Genomic DNA, 1,607 nt, shown 5'->3' with positions numbered 1-1,607 from the left:
TTATCCTAGAATCCACCCATTGACCAGAAAGATTTTTATCTAGACAAGTGATCAAAGTACAAAAAGGCATGTATGATTACAGGTCTATTGTTGAGTATTAGCAAGAATCTAACACAGCTTAATCAAGTTATTGTACAACAAACCATTACAAAACAGTAAATTGATGTTTTTTAAATTTGTTTTAGATGATTTAATAAAGCGGTGTTAGATTTTTGATTGAATCCTACCCTAAAGAACATAGTAAACATAGTAAAATGATGGATGCTCGCTCCTTGAGCCACCAGCTTAATCTGGTGGAGGGATTTCAGTGCCCAGATGATCCCAGAGGCTATGTTGTTGGTTTAAATGCAACTGGTAGGATCTACTAAGGAATATCTCATGACTGCAAGATAATCGAGACATGCAACGTCCCCGATGTGGCGAAGCCAGGACCTCATCCTGGACCCAGGTCTTTGATTTGGGTTAGGTGATGAGTGCTTGGTGGTTGGGTTCCTCGTTACAGAACCCAGCTGGGCCAAGTCTGTAGGACTGACACCAGGCCATCCCTCAGTGGGACCACCAGGAAACTGGTGCTAGGCGCTTCTCTTCAGGATTCCATTCTTCTGCTAGAAGACTTCAGCACCCATGGATATCCATTATGAACATCATGTTCAAAAATAAGGATGTCCATAGGTGCACTTAGCATCAGGACACTCCAGGCGGGATCGACTTTGTAGCCATATTTTTCAAACTTTTGCCGTATGTCTTGGATGCTCAAATAAAGAGAGAGGGGCAGAGCTGTCCACATATCAGCACTTGGTCACTAGCTGGAAGCGCTAGAAGAAGAGGAAGCTAAAAAAGACTCAGCAGGCCCAGTGGTGGTGTAAAAGTCTGCTGGGAACGTCTGGAGGATCCTTTGATCAGGGACGTATTAAACTTTTACTTCGATAAAAGTTTCTCCCAGATTCTGGAGGAAGCCGGTGATGTCAAGTATGAGTGGGCCAAACTCTGCCTCTAGTGCTGATGCAGTCGTGCGCAGCTGTGGCTCTATGGTGCCTGTCATAGGGACAATCCCTTAACCCAGTGGTAGATAGTGGCAGTTAGGGTTTTTGTTATTTAGTTGATTATTGCGTCACATTTATTTCAAAATGCCCGAGAGCAAAAGAAACATTCTCACATGTATGTTAAAGGGGAATGCCGTTTTTATTTTTTACGTTATTACATCATGTTCTACTCACCCATATTAGTTTTGTGTCATTTGGAGCCGTTCTAAAGATATTCCGTTAGGTTATATCCAAGTAACGTTTTTCTATGGGCAACGACTTGAAGGCAAAAACTGAACTGTTCATAATTTATTCTTTATGGTGCGCCAGCATTCATAACATGTAGGCCAATCACTGTCCTCCAGACATCTGCGGTTATATTTTTTATATTTATATATTTTTTTAAACTAAGCAGAGTGTGTATGACGTCATCTGTGTATCCAGACTGGAGTCGTAACAGGAAGCCCGGGCCACAGGCGGCTACACTCTACTCTTTATATTCATTCGGCTAGCTAATCTGAATCGTTCAATTCCATTTGAAGAGCGAGATCATCTGTGGTAGTAGCACTAGACATCTTCCAGGCA

This window comes from Cyprinodon variegatus, unplaced genomic scaffold (genome assembly GCF_000732505.1).
Source record: "Cyprinodon variegatus isolate N-32 unplaced genomic scaffold, C_variegatus-1.0 Scaffold961, whole genome shotgun sequence".
NCBI lineage: Eukaryota > Metazoa > Chordata > Actinopteri > Cyprinodontiformes > Cyprinodontidae > Cyprinodon > Cyprinodon variegatus.
This window is presented reverse-complemented; position numbering follows the sequence as displayed.